This window comes from Eriocheir sinensis, unplaced genomic scaffold, assembly GCF_024679095.1.
Source record: "Eriocheir sinensis breed Jianghai 21 unplaced genomic scaffold, ASM2467909v1 Scaffold440, whole genome shotgun sequence".
NCBI lineage: Eukaryota > Metazoa > Arthropoda > Malacostraca > Decapoda > Varunidae > Eriocheir > Eriocheir sinensis.
The window spans coordinates 289,241-301,515 of NW_026111766.1; the positions used below are offsets into that span (position 1 = coordinate 289,241).

Below are 12,275 nucleotides of genomic sequence, written 5' to 3' on the forward strand. Positions count from 1 at the left end.
TATCCCCAACGAAAATCCCCCCCCCCAAAAACAAGATAAAATATTGTTGTGCTGGAAGCTTCCCCCGGCGTCTATCCCAACTCGCACATATTTTTGCTACATGTTCTTGTATGATCTGAAATATACTGTAACGTTCTAGACTGTACTGTTCTGAATATATATAGGAGAAGAGGGCGAGAGGAGTCAGTCCCAGTCCCAGTAAGCTAGTGGTCAGTGAAGAGTCAGAGTGAAGTGTACTACTAAGGAAGCATATTAAACTACATAAGCTGTGCAAGGTGTTTACATATCTCCCTCCCACGGAGTCTCCTGACGGCGACACGGAACCCAAGTAACACGTCCGGCATAACAATATAATAAAAGAGTAAGGAAAAAAGAGAAGGGAAAGAAATTTTGATAAAAAAGAATGGAAGAAAAGAGGGAGGAAAAGAGGAAGGAATAAAGAGGAAAAAGAAAAGAAAGAGGAATTACTGAAGATAGAAAAAATGGAGGAAAAAAAGTTTGAGAATAGAAAAAGAGGAAAATAGAAAAAAAGGAAAAAGTAACACGGAAAGGAAGGAGAAATACAAGTAGGATAAGAATAAGGAGAAGATAAAAAGATTATAAAGAACAGCACAGAAGAAGAAGAAGAAGGAGCCAACAGTCTCCCGCGCAGATCAGCTGAGTTCTCGGCGTCCTTTGTTACGTGATAGTGTGACGGCGCGCTCAACTTCATCATTTTTACTCATTTTCCGCTAAATACACGGCGCCAACGAACCAAAGTGCCACAGAAAGGATAAGAAGTACCAGAGATTACGTGGGTGCCATTTATAGTCCGCGGAAGGCTTAGATAAGGTGATAATGGCGTTAAAAGTGGAGGGTGGAAGTGAAGGCGGAGGTTGACGTGAAGAATTTACCCCCCAGTGACAACGTTATTTTTCGTGTTTTCGTGCGACGTACATGTTTCCCAAAGTGTCAGGTGCCAGGAAAAGGAAGATCAGGTGCCAGTGATCATATGGTGCCATTCCTATCCCGTGGGACGTTTACATAAGGCTGGAAATAAGGGAAAAGGTGAAGGAGGAAGGGAAAAGTCACCCTCCATGTTTTCTCCAGTGGCCACGAACAATATTTTTTTTCCAGTTTACCGCGAGTTGCGTGTTTCCCCGAGTACCAAGTGCCAGGAGAGGAGAGCAAAGGTGCCGGTGATCATATGGTGCCACTTCTAGGAGGTTTGAAGCTTAGATAAGGTGATAAATATGAAGGGGAAAAGTTGCGGGCGGGAAAGTGCCAAATTTATATTTTCAAATTTTAGAGCGAATTACGTGTTTCCCAGAGTGCCGGTGCCAGGAAAGGGAAGATAAGGTGCCAGTGATCTCATGGTGCCATTTCTAACGCCTGGAAAAGCTTAAATAAGGCTTGAAATAAGTTAAAAATTCAAGGAAATGGTGGGAGTGCTATTTTTTTCTTATTATTATTGGTGCTACAAAAAACGTGTGATGATAAACCGTTTTAGAAATGGTGAAAGTGAGAACAGCTTAGAAATTAATGAGTGTGCGTGTGTGTGCGTGCGTATGTGTCTTTGCCGTTATATAATTATACATGAATGATCACGTTAATGTTATCACCAAGTTTGTTATCGCAAGAATAGGAGAACAAGATGAACAAAAACGAAAATTACACCAGAATTACGCTTGGGTGAGTGCTAGTATTGCTTTTATTACTATTGCTATTATTATTATTATTATTATTATTATTATTATTATTATTATTATTATTATTATTATTATTATTATTATTATTATTATTATTATTATTATTATTATTATTATTATTATTATCATTATTATTATTATTATCATTATTATTATTATTATCATTATTATTATTATTATCATCATCATTATCACCGCTATTCTGCTTCTTCTTTTTTTTTTCTTCTTTTCCTTCTTCTTTTTCTTCTTATCATCATCATCGTTATTTTTTTACTTTTCTTATGTTCAACCTTATATGCAGGCCATGTGTTCTTCCTCCTCCTCCTCCTCCTCCTCTTCCTACTACTACTACTACTACTACTACTACTACTACTACTACTACTACTACTACTACTACTACTACTACTAGCCTACTAATTAAACTTTTATTATTATTATTATTATTATTATTATTATTATTATTATTATCATTATTATTATTATTATTATTATTATTATTATTATTATTTATATATTCAAATTGAGAGGTAGACAGATTAACAAACAAACATTAATTATGCAAACAAATGCAGAGAGAGAGAGAGAGAGAGAGAGAGAGAGAGAGAGAGAGAGATTTACATAGATTTACATAGAAAATCAGACCACACAGACCCCATGGTCCAGACTTGGTGGTCTGTCCTTAAACCTAAGTGATTTTACATTAATCAGAAGACTCCAAAACGTTGCATTTCTACTCTAGTTGATATTAAGTTGAAGGAAGTGACGGTCGAGCTTATTTTTGAAGGAGTCAATCGTGTTACACTGGACCACTGATGATGGGAGCTTATTCCATTCTCGCACTACAACGTTGGTGAAGAAAAATTTGGTGCAGTCTGAATTTACTTGTCTACATCTGAGTTTTACGCCATTGTTCCTCGTGCGCAAAGTGTCATCGATCATAAACAATGTTGATCTGTCTACATTCGTGAAACCATTAAGTATTTTAAAACATTCGATCAGTTTTCCTCGGAGGCGACGTTTCTCAAGAGAACATGTTAAGGGTGAAAGCCTTTCTTCGTAGGATTTGTTGCGCAAGGAAGGGATAATTTTCGTTGCCCGACGCTGAACACCTTCTAATTTAGCAATATCCTTTGCATGGTGAGGAGACCAAAACTGTACCGCATATTCCAAGTGGGGTCTGACTAAACTGTTGTAGAGCGAGTATTACATCTTTATTCTTAAATAAAAGTTTCTTTTAATGAAGCCCAACATTCTGTTCGCTTTATTTGCTGCATCGATGCATTGCTGTGAAATTTGAGGTTTGACGCGATTTTGACCCCAAGTCCTTGACGCATTGAACGCTTTTGAGTTTAACGCCGCGCATTTCGTAATCAAACTTTTATTCCTCGTTCCAACTTGAAGGACCTGGCACTTGTCTACGTTAAAGGGCATCTCCCATCTATCCGACCAAGCTGAAATTTTGTGCAAATCCTCTTGGAGGCTTTGCCTGTCTTCGTCAGTGAGAACCGAGTTACCAATCTTTGTGTCGTCTGCAAATTTACTAATGCGGTTATTGAGTCCAACATCCACGTCGTTGATGTAAATAATGAAGAGCACTGGGCCAAGAACCGAGCCCTGAGGACGCCACTAGTGACAGGCGCCCACTCTGAGTTAAATCCGTCAATCACTACTCTTTGTTGTCTGTTGCTCAACCAATTCGCGATCCATTGGTTTACCTGACCGTCAATACCTATTTGTTTTAATTTGTAAAGTAATTTATGATGCGGGACTTTATCAAACGCTTTCTGGAAATCAAGATAGACTACGTCCAGTGATTTGGTTACGTCATAAACAGTGAAGAGGTCGTTATAAAGGTTAATAGATTTGATAGGCAGGATCTTTTGTTTCGGAAGCCATGTTGTGAGTCCCCAATTAATGAGTGGCTTTCAAGGTAACTCACAATTTGTCTCTAATTATGACCCCAAGTAGCTTACCTACAACCGAAGTTAGACTAATGGGCCTGTAATTACCTGGTACTTTTGTCTCCTTTCTTAAAATCGGTGTCACGTTAGCCTTTTTCCAATCTGAAGGGACAATGCCTTGTCGCAAGGACATATTGAATACGGTTGTGAGGGAGGAGAGTATTTCGCTCTTTGTTTCTTTCAGCAGAGTTGGATATACTTTATCAGGTCCAGGACTTTTATTTGTTTTAAGTGATTTGAGGCTTTAAGGACTTCATCGGGTTTTATTTCAAAGTTAGACAATGCATGCTCGGGATTTACATTAGTACTGGTGTTGGTGGTGGTGGTGGGAGGACTGTTATTATTAAACACCGAGGAAAAGTAATTATTTAATAGGTTTGCAACGTGTTGGCTGTCAGTCACTAGTGCACCGTCGCTGTTTATTAAAGGTCCAATTCCACTTCTGATCGCCTTTCTGTTGTTTATGTAACTGAAGAAGGATTTCGGATTATTTTTACAGTTGGCTGCAATATTTTCTTCATATCTACGCTTTGCCTGATGCACTAATCTTTTACTCGTCGCCTTGCATCATTGTAAAGTCTAATGTTTTCAGGCGCGTGCTTTGGTCTTTCTTTAACCTGTAAGACAATTTTCTCTCCTTGACTGAGTGTTTAATTTCGCTATTAAACCAAGGTGGACTTTATTAGTGTTAATTCCTTCTCGCACAAGGGGACAAATGTGTCCTGCTGAGTGAGTAAGTGATTTTTAAAGTTTAGCCAGGCGTCCTCTGCATTGCCGTCATCTGATAGTTGCATATCTATTAGTTTTCGTCGGATTTCTACGAAGTTGGCTCTTTTGAAATTGGGCACCTTAACTTTATTTTCAGTCACCGATGTTTGAGCTCTAATGTCAACGCGCACTAGTTTATGATCGCAGGAACCGAGGTGTTCTCCTACCGTGACATTACTGACTAGGTTATCTTGGGTCGCTATAACAAGGTCAAGTATGTTATTTTGTCGAGTTGGTTCAGAAACCATTTGGCTTAGATAATTTTCCTCTAGAAATTCGATCATTCTATGGGACTCACCTTCTGTACCCGACAGTGTCCCAGTCGATATGGGGAGGTTAAAGTCTCCTAGTATCAGTGAGTCGCTGTTATTAAGTGACTGCCTTAAGACGCTGTACATTTCAAGATCGCCATCAAGTGATTGTCCCGGAGGACTGTAAGTGACAGATATATTTAAATTGACTTTGCAATGTTTACTCGCACGCACAAATGTTCAACGTTACTGTTTCTTGGTGTTTTGTCAGTAGGTTGCAAGTAGCTTTTGACAAAAAGGCGACACCACCCCTCTACGGTTTACACGATCATTGTTGAAGAATCTGTAGCCATCTATGTTGTATTCGGAACTTAAATCAATATTAGTGGTGTCGATAAATGTTTCGGTTATAGCAATTACGTCAACGTTTTCTGTCAGAGCAAGACATCGCAGTTCATCAAATTTGTTTCTTAGGCTACGCATTGAAACTAAGGACTCTTAGGTTATCTTGAAGCTTGGTAATAGAGTTACTGGAGGGTTCAATGTTACGAGTCTGTTGCGGTGTGAGGTGTCTATTTACACGGGCGGGATGGAAGGACGTGGCTGAGAGTCGTTTTTGTTGTTCGGGCGTTACGCACGGCGTTGTTGAGAGCCTTCCAAATCTGGCTGCCCTGATGGGGACAGGTGTATGCCGTCCCTTTGGAAAAGTCTACTCTGGCCGTAGAAATCGTTCCAGGCGTTAAAGAATTCGACGTCAAGCTCTCCGCAGAGAGTCTGCAGGCGGTTGTTGAGGCTGAAGGCCTTACTGTAGAAGTCGCCTCATCCCATGTCCGTGGTAGAATCCTGAAATCAAAATATTAGATTTAGTCTTATACTGCTGGATGAGCCTACTGTACTTGGTCCAGCAGTTCCTCAGACCGGTCGTGGTGACGTCGTTTGTACCTGTGTGGAGAACAAAGAGTGAGTCGTTAGAGGCCACAGCGGAGACCTCGTCCAGGGCAGCTGTGATGTCGTCAACACCAGCTCCAGGATAACAGTAGTTACGCCTACGACGGGGACTCTGCCACAGAATTCAACCACCTGATGGCGAATCATAGAGTCACCGACCAAGAAGGTGCTCTGTTCCTCGTCCTCCTCCAGTATGGCAAATCTGTTGTAGCAATGAGTAGGATAAATGGCTCTAGGGGCGGGTCTGGCTCCTCCTCTCACGGGGTGAAGCATTCAGCGTCAGCTCTACTGGTTCCTGTGACGTGCCTTCTTCGGAAGGTGGCTGGGCATCGAGTGCAGGTGAGGAGGGTGATGAGGCGTCAATTGCAGGAGGGCGACGATGTTGGACTGGATAAACTCCTGCAAGGTATCAACAGTACTTGTTAGTTCGGTGATCTTCTTCTCGCCAGCCGTTAGCCTTTCGTCCTGTTGAAGGAGTCTCGTTTCCATCTGCTGAGTCAACAGGCAGATCTTGCAGACGGTCGATCGTCCTGAGAAGAAATGACCAGAGAAGTTTCCTGTGCAAGTCGAACATTTCTTTAGCGCCATCTTGGTAAGGAGGAGGTATCTATATATTTGCTTTGCTTTTTTTTTTCGTAGGGCAGAGGGACGTGCGGCGTGAATAAGAATATGAGAGAGAGAGAGAGAGAGAGAGAGAGAGAGAGAGAGAGAGAGAGAGAGAGAGAGAGAGAGAGAGAGAGAGAGAGAGAGAGAGAGAGAGAGAGATGGGAAGGCGTAGGAGGGAGATGGAGGGAGGAAGAGGAGAAGAAGGAAAGGGGGGAGAGAGAGAGGTGGGAACGAGATAGGAGTGAGGAAGGAGAGACAGAGAGGGGCAAGTGGGGTAGTAATGAGAGAGAGAGGGGGGCAATGAGAGGGGAGGAGAGAAGAGAGAGAGAGAGAGAGAGAGAGAGAGAGAGAGAGAGAGAGAGAGAGAGAGAGAGAGAGAGAGAGAGAGAGATGGGAAGGCGTAGGAGGGAGATAGGGATGGAGGAGGGCGAAGGAAAGGGGGAGAGAGAGGGGGTGGGAACGAGATCGGGAGTGAGGAAGGAGAGACAGAGAGGGGCAAGTGGGGGTAGTAATGAGAGAGAGAGAGAGGGGAGGGGCAATGGAGAGGGGAGGCGAGAGAAGAGGAGGAGGAAACGCGAGGGAGGGAGGAGGATTACTGGTCTCTGGGAATAATCTGGTCAAGTCAGGTCAGGTAGGTCTGAACACCTGCGGGAAGCGGCGTCGGAGGAATCTGGGAAATATATAAAGAATGTGGCGGAAAGAGTGTAACACTGTGTTTTGTGTATAGGTGTATATATGTTTTACAGGGCGCTACTGCGACGGAGGGTAGATACATACAGGCGGAGAGAGGTAGTAAAAATAAGGGCAATACTTAATCCTGTCCAATGAAGCACGTGGTCGCACAGCAAACAGCACACCTCTGCGGGCAGAGAGAGAGAGAGAGAGAGAGTACGGGCATTGTCTTGAATCTAACGTTCTCTCTCTCTCTCTCTCTCTCTCTCTCTCTCTCTCTCTCTCTCTGCATTTGTCCTTCCTTCCTTCCTTCCTTTCTTCCTTCCTTTCTTCCCGTTCTTCTTTCTCTCCTCCCTTCCTTCTGTTCTTCTCTTCCTTCTCTTCTTTTCAACCTTCCTTCCTTTCCTCTTCCTTCTTTTCCTTCCCTCCTTTCTTATTTCTTTCTTCCTTCCTTTCCCTTCCTTCTTTCTCCTTCCTGCCTTCTTTTTCTTGCCTATCTTTCCTTCCTTCCTCCCTTCCCTCCTTCTCCTTTCGTTCCTTCCTTCTGTATCTCCTTCCTTCGGTCTTGCCTTCGTCTTTCGCTCCTTCATTCTTTTCTTCCTTCCTTCCCCTCCTCCTTTCTCTCCTTCCTTCTTTCTTTTTTTCACTTAACTCTTTATCCTTCCTTCATTTCTCCTTTCTCCTTTCTTCCTTCTCTTGGCTGTTTCAGGAATATTAGTGTAAAATTGTATCGTTCCTTCTTGCCTTCCTTCTTTCCCATTCTTCCTTCCTTCGTCCTTAGTATTGAGAACTACACTATATTTTCTTGCTCTGTTTCCAAGCGTAGGAGGAGGGAGTGAAGGTGGTTAACTCCCCCACCTTTATGGCTACTCTTTTCCTCCACCTCCTCCTTCCATTCTCTCTCTCTCTCTCTCTCTCTCTCTCACTGTGGAGAGAGAAAAGGCAGAGGCAATATGTAAGATGTAAAAATAAAAAAATAAAAAAAAAGAGGCTGGGAGAGACAGACGAAGATAGAGACATACAGACAGAGAGAGAGAGAGAGAGAGAGAGAGAGAGAGAGAGAGAGAGAGAGAGAGAGAGAGAGAGAGAGAGAGAGAGAGAGAGACTCAGAGACAGACAGACAGGCAGAGACGAACAGACTAAGACTCAGAGACAGACGGACAGACAGAGACAGACAGACCAGAGACAGACAGACAGACAGAGACAAAGACAGACTCAGAGACACACAGAGACACAGACAAGAGACAGACTCAGAGACAGACAGACAGATACAAAGACAGAGTCTGAGACAGACAGACAGAGACAAAGACAGACTCAGAGACAGACAGACAGAGACAAAGACAGACTCAGAGACAGACAGACAGACAGACAGAGACAAAGACAGACTCAGAGACAGACAGACAGAGACAAAGACAGACTCAGAGACAGACAGACAGAGACAAAGACAGACTCAGAGACAGACAGACAGACAGAGACACAGACACACACAGAGACACACAGACAGAGAGACAAAGACAGACTCAGAGACAGACAGACAGAGACAAAGACAGACTCAGAGACAGACAGACAGACAGAGACAAAGACAGACTCAGAGACAGACAGACAGACAGACAGAGACAGACTCAGAGACAGACAGACAGAGACAAAGACAGACTCAGAGACAGACAGACAGACAGAGACAAAGACAGACTCAGAGACAGACAGACAGACAGAGACAAAGACAGACTCAGAGACGAACAGACAGACAGAGACAAAGACAGACTCAGAGACAGACAGACAGACAGAGACAAAGACAGACTCAGAGACAGACAGACAGAGACAAAGACAGACTCAGAGACAGACAGACAGAGACAAAGACAGACTCAGAGACAGACAGACATACAAAGACAGACTCAGAGACAGACAGACAGACAAAGACAGACTCAGAGACAGACAGACAGAGACAAAGACAGACTCAGAGACAGACAGACAGAGACAAAGACAGACTCAGAGACAGACAGACAGAGACAAAGACAGACTCAGAGACAGACAGACAGAGACAAAGACAGACACAGAGACAGACAGACAGAGACAAAGACAGACTCAGAGACAGACAGACAGAGACAAAGACAGACTCAGAGACAGACAGACTCAGAGACAGACAGACAGACAAAGACAGACTCAGAGACAGACAGACAGAGACAAAGACAGACTCAGAGACAGACAGACAGAGACAAAGACAGACTCAGAGACAGACAGACAGAGACAAAGACAGACTCAGACAGACAGACAAAGACAAAGACAGACTCAGAGACAGACAGACAGAGACAAAGAGACTCAGAGACAGACAGACAGACAGAGACAAAGACAGACTCAGAGACGAACAGACAGACAGAGAGAAAGACAGACTCAGACACAGACAGACAGAGACAAAGACAGACTCAGAGACAGACAGACAGACAGAGACAAAGACAGACTCAGAGACAGACAGACAGAGACAAAGACAGACTCAGAGACAGACAGACAGAGACAAAGACAGACTCAGAGACGAACAGACAGACAGAGACAAAGACAGACTCAGAGACAGACAGACAGACAGAGACAAAGACAGACTCAGAGACAGACAGACAGACAGAGACAAAGACAGACTCAGAGACAGACAGACAGACAGACAGACACAGAAACACAGACAGAGACAAAGACAGACTCAGACTTACAGACAGACAGAGACAAAGACAGACTCAGAGACAGACAGACAGAGACAAAGACAGACTCAGAGACAGACAGACAGACAGAGACAAAGACAGACTCAGAGACAGACAGACAGACAGAGACAAAGACAGACTCAGAGACAGACAGACAGAGACAAAGACAGACTCAGAGACAGACAGACAGACAGACAGAGAGACACAAAGACTCAGACAGAGACAGACAGACAGAGACAAAGACAGACTCAGAGACAGGCAGACAGACAGAGACAAAGACAGACTCAGAGACAGACAGACAGAGACAAAGACAGACTCAGAGACTGACAGACAGACAGAGACAAAGACAGATTCAGAGACAGACAGACAGACAGAGACAAAGACAGATTCAGAGACAGACAGACAGAGACAAAGACAGACTCAGAGACAGACAGACAGACACAAAGACACAAACAGAGACAGACAGACAGACAGACACACAAACACACTCAACAACAGACAGACAGACACAAAGACAGACTCAGAGACATACAGACAGAGACAAAGACAGACTCAGAGACAGACAGACAGACAGAGACAAAGACAGACTCAGAGACAGACAGACAGACAGAGACAAAGACAGACTCAGAGACTGACAGACAGACAGAGACAAAGACAGACTCAGAGACAGACAGACAGAGACAAAGACAGACTCAGAGACAGACAGACAGAGACAAAGACAGACTCAGAGACAGACAGACAGAGACAAAGACAGACTCAGACTAACAGACAGACAGAGACAAAGACAGACTCAGAGACAGACAGAGACAAAGACAGAATCAGAGACAGACACACAGAGACAAAGACAGACCCAGAGACAGACAGACAGAGACAAAGACAGACCCAGAGACAGACAAACAGAGAGACAAAGACAGACTCAGAGACAGACAGACAGAGACAAAGACAGACTCAGAGACAGACAGACAGAGACAAAGACAGACTCAGAGACAGACAGACAGACAGAGACAAAGACAGACTCAGAGACAGACAGACAGACAGAGACAAAGACAGACTCAGAGACAGACAGACAGACAAAGACAGACTCAGAGACAGGCAGACAGACAGAGACAAAGACAGACTCAGAGACAGACAGACAGAGACAAAGACAGACTCAGAGACAGACAGACAGACAGAGACAAAGACAGACTCAGAGACAGACAGACAGAGACAAAGACAGACTCAGAGACAGACAGACAGACAGAGACAAAGACAGACTCAGAGACAGACAGACAGACACAAAGACAGACTCAGAGACAGACAGACAGAGACAAAGACAGACTCAGAGACAGACAGACAGACAGAGACAAAGACAGACTCAGAGACAGACAGACAGACAGACAGACAGACACACGCACAGACCGACACAGACAGACAGACAAAGACAGACAGACAGACAGAGACAAAGACAGACTCAGAGACAGACAGACAGAGACAAAGACAGACTCAGAGACAGACAGACAGACAGAGACAAAGACAGACAGAGAGACAGACAGACAGAGACAAAGACAGACTCAGAGACAGACAGACAGACAGAGACAAAGACAGACTCAGAGACAGACAGACAGAGACAAAGACAGACTCAGAGACAGACAGACAGAGACAAAGACAGACACACAGACTGACAGACAGACAGAGACAAAGACAGACTCAGAGACAGACAGACAGACAGAGACAAAGACAGACTCAGAGACAGACAGACAGACAGAGACAAAGACAGACTCAGAGACAGACAGACAGAGACAAAGACAGACTCAGAGACAGACAGACAGAGACAAAGACAGACTCAGAGACAGACAGACAGACAGAGACAAAGACAGACTCAGAGACAGACAGACAGAGACAAAGACAGACTCAGAGACAGACAGACAGACAGAGACAAAGACAGACTCAGAGACAGACAGACAGAGACAAAGACAGACACAGAGACAGACAGACAGACAGAGACAAAGACAGACTCAGAGACAGACAGACAGAGACAAAGACAGACTCAGAGACAGACAGACACAGAGACAAAGACAGACTCACAGACAGACAGACAGACAGACAAAGACAGACTCAGAGACAGACAGACAGAGACAAAGACAGACTCAGAGACGAACAGACAGACAGAGACAAAGACAGACTCAGAGACAGACAGACAGACAGAGACAGACTCAGAGACAGACAAACAGAGAGACAAAGACAGACTCAGAGACAGACAGACAGACAGTCAGAGACAGACAGACAGACAGAGACAAAGACAGACTCAGAGACAGACAGACAGAGACAAAGACAGACTCAGAGACAGACAGACAGAGACAAAGACAGACTCAGAGACAGACAGACAGAGACAAAGACAGACTCAGAGACAGACAGACAGACAGACAGACAGACAGAGACAAAGACAGACTCAGAGACAGACAGACAGAGACAAAGACAGACTCAGAGACGAACAGACAGACAGAGACAAAGACAGACTCAGAGACAGACAGACAGAGACAAAGACAGACTCAGAGACAGACAGACAGAGACAAAGACAGACTCAGAGACAGACAGACAGAGACAAAGACAGACTCAGAGACAGACAGACAGAGACAAAGACAGACTCAGAGACAGACAGACAGAGACAAAGACAGACTCAGAGACAGACAGACAGACAGAGACAAAGACAGACTCAGA

The 12,275-nt window shown here is 44.1% G+C and overlaps 1 protein-coding gene across 1 annotated transcript in view; it reads left to right on the forward strand.

Annotated features, from left to right (window-relative positions):
• Positions 1-667: 667 nt before the first annotated feature.
• Positions 668-12,275, forward strand: part of LOC126992315 (palmitoyl-protein thioesterase ABHD10, mitochondrial-like) — a 55,955-nt gene continuing 44,347 nt past the window's right edge. Inside the window, exon 1 of the mRNA XM_050850982.1 lies at positions 668-831. The gene's annotated coding sequence lies outside the window, so the exon portion shown is untranslated. The remainder of the gene's footprint in view (positions 832-12,275) is intronic.